We start from the raw sequence: 8,459 nt of genomic DNA, 5'->3' as shown, positions 1-8,459 counted from the left end.
GCAATTAGTCTCAGGAAGTAGACTTTGCCACCACTGCTTTTTTTAAAATAAGCTTCCATAACTTTTTTAGATTAGGAAAAAACCAGGAAGCAAAACAAAGAGAGACAATTTGACATAATTCTAAATTTCAGTAGTATGCCACAAAGCCATCAAATAAGCAAAGGGAGCTTTGTTTCTGTGTTCTTTCTTCCTTTAAAAACCTATTCAAGGTCATGGTTTGAATAGAAAAGTAATTGGATTTGAGACACCATATGCTGTGGAATGCTTACGACATCCCTAATGAATGTTACAGGGTACTACTTCTTCCAAAAAAATGTTGACATTAGCATTGGAATGACTGTTGACAGCAAAACTTTCATTAAGAGAAGCATCTTGAAGTCAATCTTGTCTGATTTTTTTTTGGTTTTTTTGCCTCTTTCTTCCTTCCACCCGTCATGATAAGATGCCCACTGCTGAAACTCAGAGAGGTTGCTTACCTTGCCGAGCTCCAGCCTGTCACAATCACTCACCAAACTTTACTGCCCTTTCCCAACACCTTCTGATTCACAGTGACAAATCCTAGACTATAAAAGCAACCAGATTCCATTGCTGTGTGTCTCCTGTTAGTCATTTCCCAGTATTTATGGTGCTGCTTGCTGAGAACGTTATTCCTGTGCTCTGTTTTGTAAATCAACTACAGGTAAATTCTGTTAAAAGAAAATTTATTTTTAAGGCTGTGAAGTTTGCAGGAGTTTCTTTTTTTGCTTGTGTCTTTGAGAATCATGAAGGTGATCTCAAATGTGTTTCCTTCTTCCTCTACAGTGTAACTTTGAAGGATCATTTATGTAAGGAACTTTGATATCGTTTTTGTGGGACGTTCTTCACTTAAATGCCTCAAACAAGCAACTTTCTCATTATCTTGTGGAAATTTATCATAAAACTTGAAATAAATAACAAATATGAGGAAAAAGAACTTGATTCTATTATTCTGAGATATTAGAATTGAAGAGGTAATAAAACATCAAAAAAACCCCTCGCAGTAATCATGCAAACAAACCTCACAAAGAAGCAAGCTGTTACAGTCTAACATTAATCTAACATTATTCCTGTCTTTGAAATGTTTCCTTTTCATCCATTTCATGTGGGTAGCAGAATCACAGTCCTTTCCAAGTGACAGTGAAGCATCAAGGAGTTGTAAATAGAGCACAAACAGTTTAGTTATTGCTGGCTACAACTTCTCCAAACTTGAACCTGGCCCCAGATCTCCCATGTCTTTTGCTTACATGGTTTTTGGTTTTTTTTTGCAGTAGTTGTGAATGACAATCATACACCAGAATAAGGAGTGTGTACTGTGGCAGAAACACGTCTGTGTTGGAAACCAGAGTTGATTTGTGTATGTAAACGCTCTGAGGGAGGGAAGGAAGAGCAAGCTGAGTTGCTTGTCCCTAACTGAGGGACAACAAACACCTGTTGAAGGTGTGGGCAGCAGGACAGGGTAGTAATAACCAGCTCGTGCATTTTGCTCTCCACTGTGGCTGATGATGAAATTTTTGTGATGAAAACCAGGCAGGGCAGCACCAGGCATGCCCAGTGTTCCTGGTGGTGTGCCCTGGTAGTGGCAGTGGATGTGATCCCTGTCATTGCTGTAGGGTGGGGAGGTGGTGAATCCCAGGAGCAGCTCCGCAGATCAGCTGTTTGATGTGTTTCTGTGGGCTGGTTCTCTGTTTGATGTGTTTCTGTGGGCTGGTTCTCCGTCTGATGTGTTTCTGTGAGCTGGCTCTCGGGCTGCTGGAGGTTCTCTTGCTTTCAGGCTCGCAGCCTCAGGCTGTGGCCTCTGCAGATGAGCCTCCTGCGAGGTGTAACTCACACAAAAGCACAGCAGAACCCCTGAGTGACAGTCACACAGGGCAGCCGTGGCTTCCCTGCATCGTCACCCTCAGTGCAAAGGCAGCTGCTGTTTGCCTGGGCATGGAAATCCAGACAGTGCTGTAACTGCCTTATGAGCCAACCTCTTTTGGCTAGTTCAGGATTTTATTTTTTTTTTTTTTTAAAGATAGAGCTAATTACTGTTTAAACAGACAGTGAGAAAATGGTGCTCTAAATGGTTGGTGGGAAAATATATCCCTGTCCTGATGGGAATTATTTTGCTGTGCATGGAAAGTACATGGGAATAGAAGAATCTGAAAGACACACTAATAATTAAACTAAAGAGCTGGCTGAGTTGCCAGAGCCAGAATGACACAGGGTAGGAAGGGGGTGGGTGGGCTCTGAGCTGAAAGCCAGTACCAGGGCTGTGTGTCCTTAGTGGAGCTGTGACCCACATGCCATTGAAACCCTTGTGTTGCTTCCCGGGTGCAGTGTGATGAAAAAACAGCTTAATGATAGCTCATTAGCAGAGATAATCTGTATTTTAGACGGCTCTTTGAATTCCGTGTGCTTTAGTTTGGGGGTTTGTTTTATTTTGGTTTATTTCATTGGCAGTATCAGCCTTCCAAAAGGCAGAGCTGTGTTATTTCAATTGTTGCTCCCATAGAAATCTTTGCCAGGATAACCACGATGTCCTCTGGTGTTTCCCATGCTGACAGGATTGTCCCCCACAAAGAAGTTTTCTCTCTCTGTAATACAAGTGACATGTAAGGAGGGAGGGGGAAGAGTCAATTTCTGAAAGCTGAAGGCTGGAATTATTCTGTACTTCTTCATCATTTGTATTCTGAATTACACAGGAATTCCTCAAGCCTTCTAAAATCTCAATCCTGTTGGTCTGTAGCCTGAGCGAGATGATTTAAGATCTCCAGAGGGGATGTTTGCTTTTGATAGTTCACACGTGTTCAGGAGAGGCCGCTGCTTGCAGGGTGGCAGAGTTTCAGGGATTTAGCTTTCAGTGCAAGTGTTTCAGCCGGCCATCTGTGTTGGAGGAACACGGACAGCAGTTGGGTGAAATGTTTGTCAATGGAGATCCATTTTGGTATCTCTTTCTGCAGCTCATAGAACACAGATATAAATAAATGTTTAATGAGCGAGGCCTCCAGTATTGCAAAACTTTGGCATGAATGTCTGAGGATGTCACTACTCGTACTGCTGTCAAATTTAAATTATGCCTGAAAGGAGGCAGGAAGCTGGAACATGGCTTGCTGCTATATTGCTGTATCATTAGTGGGAAAATTCAGGACAGAGGGAAAAAGATCAATCTTTTCCCCCTTGTGATTCTCCCAAATTCTGTTTTCTGCTGTCATGCTTACGACTTTCTATGTTGTCTTAACGCACCTTCACATGATTTTCAGCACGTGTTTGAATATTAATGTTTCTTCATCATGTTGACACATGCCCACCCCTTTACCATTGTAGTTTACAATCATTTTTTCACCTTGCACATCAAATCTGGCATTTATCCAGGAATCCTTTGGGCTGCCTTTGCAGAATGGACTTCCAAGTAGTCCCACTAAAGCCATTAAAGGTGTGCAGCAAGTGAAGTGAAGGATGAGGCTGTGATTTATTTGCAGAACCCTAGAGATGGGTTCACAAAACCACCCAGTACAGCTTTGAGGAGGCACATCCAGGACAACCATCAAGGAACTGGGAAGGATGCTCTGACCATGACTCAGCATCACTTTCCCTTGACCAAGCCCAAACCTCACCCTGGTGCATTTGAACACGTGCTGTGGATGCAAACACCTGAATCCTCAGAAACTGGGGTCTCTTTGTGAGGTGGTGGCTGTCTCTTTGTGCTGAGAATAGCCAAGGCTGAAGTTCACTTCATTCACCTTTCTTCTGGGCCACTATAGCACTTTTCATCGGAAACTTTGCTCCACTTGGACTTGCTTTTAATCCAACTCTTTGTTCCCTTACAGAGTGGGGACATCTGCATAAATTCACAAACTACATCCATTTTTTTGTTTGTTTGTTTCCATTTTTCTAATGTATCTTCTAAGGATTTTTTTTTTCTCTATTTAAATACTAAGTGTTATTTTCCTGTCTTTAGAAGATTTATTATCCTGTTTTTCATTTTCTGTTCTGAGTATGTGTTTGACACATCTTTAGTTATTAGAATAGAAGCCTGACACTGTAGGAAACAGAAAATGTTTGCCTGCATTATGTTTCACATTATAAATGGTGCTTGTTCTTTGTCATACAAACAGGTTCCTTGAATAATTTCATGGTGTGCTGTTGAGAACTGTGCTGAGCCATTTGCTAGGAAATCGGCATCTCCTGCAGCAAACTCTCCATGCTTTGTCAGCCACTATATCTAGGGAATAAAATCTATTCAAGAAAAAATCCAAACATGGAGCAGTTATGACTTATGTCCCTGAAAAATATGTTTTGAGTTTAGGAACCAAATATCTGGCATTTTTGGGGGGCAGTGTCCACGACTAAAGCTTTGATGTACAGTAGAACATTCAAATCATCTGCCTTTTTACTCCAAATCTGGTATTTGCAATAAAATATATTGACTAGTTACAGTTTTCCTTTCAGTTCTTGACTTTTGGGGAAGGTTCAGCTCCTGAAAGCAGCAACAGGAAGTTTCAGCTTTATTTTCAGACTGTGGTGGAATTTCAGTAATTTTAACCCTGAGAACTTTAAAAAGTAAAATAAAAAAATGAGACACCCCCCCCTTCTCCTTAATATTAAAGATGATGAGGAATACCTTAAAGGTTGGAGGGGTTTTATTTGCTTTCTGGTCTTGACATACTGGGTACAATCATATCCTACTTTCCAGCTTGTCTTCACCAATTAATAGATGTGCCAACTCTTTTTATATTATTATTTTTTTTTAATGGCAGCTGAAATGTGTTGATTCCAGCAATAGTTAATATCAAAAGACTTTTCAGCTCTCATATTTTATGGCAGCATTTACTGCCTTGTTTAGAGCTGCTTGTAATTTTGCAAGAGAAGGCTGATATTAGAAATAGCAAGGAGTGAAACCCCCAGAAAACCAACATGGAGAAAAGAAAGGCAGGATCTGTCAAAAGCAGGAAGGATTCTGATGTATTATCCCAGGGTTTTTCTTTGTTTTATAATAAATATTTTGAAAGGTTTGACATATGCTGTTGGATCCAAAGTACTTGAAAATGATGTTGGTATTGGCATCCTGTTTCTACCAGGTCCCCAGTGTCTCTGGTGCCTGACAAATTAATGTCACATGAGCAGCAATTAGTGTTGACATTTCTTAAGGCCAAGATGAGGAACACTCAGAGCAAGCAGTGCTACTCATAAAAACAAGAATTTGGATTTTTTTTTTAAGTTGTTCTGGTCTTTGCTGGCCAACTTAGCTTTTTGACCGAGTTCCTTGTCTGCCTTTGAGTGTTTGGATCAGAACAGGGAGTGCAACCTTTCACACTTTCAAGTGTTCACAGTGCCTTGATTTCCTTTGTCCCCTCTTCCTCCAGAGTATCTACTCAGTAAAAAAGTGAGACTTTTTAAATGGTGAGAAAGGATGTTTTTTGTTTCATAGGAGTTTGTTTTATAATAAAATACTCAAGCTTCTAGGCAGATCCTTGAGCTGTTTGCTTGCTGGTTCAGCTGTTAAGGCTGGAACAGAGCGGTGGAAAGACAGACATGCATGGTATCCATAGGTCCAGTTATGCTGAAGGTACTTGCTTTCTGCCTTTATCCTACAGATCTCTTTTAGATTTTTTTTTTTTTTTTTGATTAAGAATATTCTTTCTTTTGGATTAAATTAAAGGAAACTCTGAGCTTATGAAACTTGGCTATTGCTTTTTTTTTTTTTTTTTTTTTTTTTTTTTTTTTTTTTTTTTTTTTTTTTTTTTTGACTACTACTTGAAACAGAGGGTTTTGCAGTGACAAAAGTTTTTTATCAAGTGAGCTTGATAGTTTGGTATAGTGCTTGCTAGTGCTGGACAGAAAGTGCTCAGCTTGGAGGGTCCCTATGGGTACATGTTGCTGTGCTCTGCAAACTCTCAACACCGAGGCTGTGCCAGCTGTTTGGTACTGGAACCTTCTCTTGGCTTTCTGATGAGCTGTGGCTTCCTTTGGATGCTCAGTGTCTCTTGAGAGACCCCCATGCCTGATTTGAAGACCTGGAGCCAGGTGTCTAAATGTGAGCACCGCTGAAACATGAGGAGGAATGTGCAGAATATTTAATTCTAAGCTTCACTTTGGTCCATTTCTACTGCAATAGGTGATTAGAACAAAAACCCAAACAATGCATGGCAAGATGGAGTTTGTTAGCTCACAAAATGGGGTTGGAAATGTTGACAAATATATTTGTGGTGTTCCTGTGTGATTGCTCCATTTCTCTGTTTGCAAGGCTCCTGTATTGCAGCCTAATCCAAAGCACAGCAGGACTCCTTCCTAGGACTAGTCCTTTCTATCATATCTCTCCCTCCCCCTAAATCCCTTCAATCAGCTTTCAGTAAAATAGAAAATAGGTTTTATTACTTATTAAAAGTTTTATAATGGAGGCCTGGCTTATCTTCCCTACCTTCTGTCACTGACAAACTTGGACCAACAACTGCCAGATATTTGTCCAGAAAATAGATTGAAACATTGTGGCTTTTATGCTCTCAGTAACTTTACAACCTGGGAGAAGCTTCAAAAACCCCAAACCACCCAAACAAGTAGTAGGAACTAGTTTAAAAGTTACAGGTCACTATGGCAATTCAAAAATACTGATGCATGACTTGCATTTTTCTTCAGTTTTATCAGCTAGGTGAACCTAAGGTTGCCAATGTTAATCTGCAACGTAATACTTGCTGTGTGATGTTTCTGTGGCTGTGCTGTGGATTTTTCACATCACTGCACAGTGTTACACTGGCACATGGAGTTCATTTGAAACACTTGAAATGAAATAACTCCAGAATCAGGTACCACGTGTGTGCTGCCATCAGCCAGGGCCATCAGCACAGAACCCACTGCAGACATGGCCCTCCTGTGTCACAGCCCCTCTCACTGGTGCCTTCTCTGCACCTTGCAGTGAGCAACTGAATGGTTGACAACTTCAGGTTCTTCACAGGTTTCCATCTACATCCACATCCACACCCCTGAACACCAGTCCTTGCACGTTCTCACTTTACGAGATGCAATCATCCCAAACCTCCATCTGCAGCAGACTCTGGACTTCCCTGTCTGATGCTGCTTGCACTGTTCTCTTCAGCCACACATGAAATAATGCGTTTAGGGTAAATTTCACTGGCCTACAATTTCTAGAACTTCTTCAGGGTGGTTCAGTTCCCTCACACTTGTAGTGCCTGTTCTTCCATTTGGTATCAACAGTTAGTTGGTACTTTCTGCCAACTTCAATGCATTAAGGGTTATAAAGTGAGCATTAGGGATGGAATATCATGAGGTTTGCTCCCTCTCCAGATTAAACAAAAATAAAATTAAAAATCCCTCAATATGCAAGAAGGTCAAACATGAGCTATGTGAACTTGTTAAACACATTTATTGAGTTCTTGACAGTAACCAAACACAGTGAATGACCATTATAAACAAGAAAAAAGGCATTTGCTTTTACTTGGTCAGCTCCTGCTTTATCTGTAAAGAAAAAATATCCCTTTCCACCACCAATTTACAGGATTGAATGTTTGTCCCAATAATGGCTTCAGCGAGGAAAATGGCAATTTTAAACTGAGATATGTTTCAACTGCTTTCTGCTTCTGAGCCCAGTTCCTGTTAATGATGGACCATAAAGTGGAGTTAAAGATATACCAGCTCTAAGTGCATTCCTAATTGTCATTAACTCACTTAAACTGGCTGCAGAAAAGAAAAAAGAAGTTAAAAAAAAAAAAGAAAAACAAAAGAAAAGCACAAATAATGCAGCCACAAGTAGCAGAGGCTTATTATTTCAGAAAGAAAAAAATAAATCAAAGCAAGTTTACTAAATTAATTTGTTAAACACATTTATTGAGTTGTTAAGAGTAACCAACACAACGTATGACCTGTTGTAAAACAAGAAACAGAAAATGGATCAATTCCGATTTTGGCAAATCCTACTACAGATATGTGACAGAGGGAAATATTTCAATTTCCTTTATATTCTGCAGTGATATATTTACAATACTTATCTCTCAAAGTCTGTCCCTTTTTTTAATTAAATTAACAGAAAGATCATAACTTAGAAATAAGTTTCCTTTACAGTAGTCTTGTTCTGTCTCGTCAGGATCCATTAATGATAGTGAAATAATGAGAGCTTTCCAAGGATTACTTGGCACACAGAACACAACTCCACTTTGATGCTGTACCGAGCCACCTTTTTTCTTTCTTTTTTTTTTCTTTTTTAATTGAGGGGAGGGGGAAAGAGGAAGAATTTCATATGTACAAAGGCTGAAAAGTCTTTCTTTGTGACTCTAAATTAGTTCAGGAAAATCGTAATCACATTTACTGTAATACTGTCTTTTTACTTTTTACTTTTTTTTTTTTTTTTTTTTTTTTTTTTTTTTTTTTTTTTTTTTTTTTTTTTTTTTTTTTTTTTTTTTTTTTTTTTTTTTTTTTTTTTTTTTTTTTTTTTTTTTTTTTTTTTTTTT

This window comes from Empidonax traillii, unplaced genomic scaffold, assembly GCF_003031625.1.
Source record: "Empidonax traillii isolate 1590-97213 ecotype Southwest subspecies unplaced genomic scaffold, ASM303162v1 scaffold73:size1297144, whole genome shotgun sequence".
Lineage (NCBI taxonomy): Eukaryota > Metazoa > Chordata > Aves > Passeriformes > Tyrannidae > Empidonax > Empidonax traillii.
Note: the sequence above shows the minus strand (reverse complement) of the source record.